Below are 343 nucleotides of genomic sequence, written 5' to 3'. Positions count from 1 at the left end.
ACTCGGCTGGAGTAGATATAAAAAAAAACTGCTGCATTGAAGGTTCACAGAAGCATGTAGTCTCTGTTACCCTTAATGGAAGAAGTTTGAAACAACCAGGACTCTTCCTAGAGCGGGCCTGCTGGCCAAACTGAGCAACTGATGGAGAAGGGCTTTGGTTATAGTGGTGACCAAGAAGCTGATGGTCACTCTAGATGAGCTACATGATCATATGTGGAGATAGGAGAAATATACAGAAGGACAAACATCGCTGCAACACTCCACCAATCCAGTCTTTATGGCGGTGTGGCCAAACTCAATCCTCTCTTCAGTTAAGACACATGAAAACACACTTGGAATTTAC

General features: G+C 44.0%; 1 long non-coding RNA gene across 1 annotated transcript in view; it reads right to left on the bottom strand.

Annotated features, from left to right (window-relative positions):
* Window positions 1-343, bottom strand: part of LOC107747914 (uncharacterized) — a 6,077-nt gene that overhangs the window by 1,795 nt on the left and 3,939 nt on the right. The gene's annotated exons all lie outside the window — the stretch shown is intronic.

Source organism: Sinocyclocheilus rhinocerous, unplaced genomic scaffold, assembly GCF_001515625.1.
Source record: "Sinocyclocheilus rhinocerous isolate Xijiao unplaced genomic scaffold, SAMN03320098_v1.1 scaffold4366, whole genome shotgun sequence".
Lineage (NCBI taxonomy): Eukaryota > Metazoa > Chordata > Actinopteri > Cypriniformes > Cyprinidae > Sinocyclocheilus > Sinocyclocheilus rhinocerous.
The sequence above is the reverse complement of the archived record's forward strand: the minus strand, read 5'-3'. Positions and strand labels throughout refer to the sequence as shown.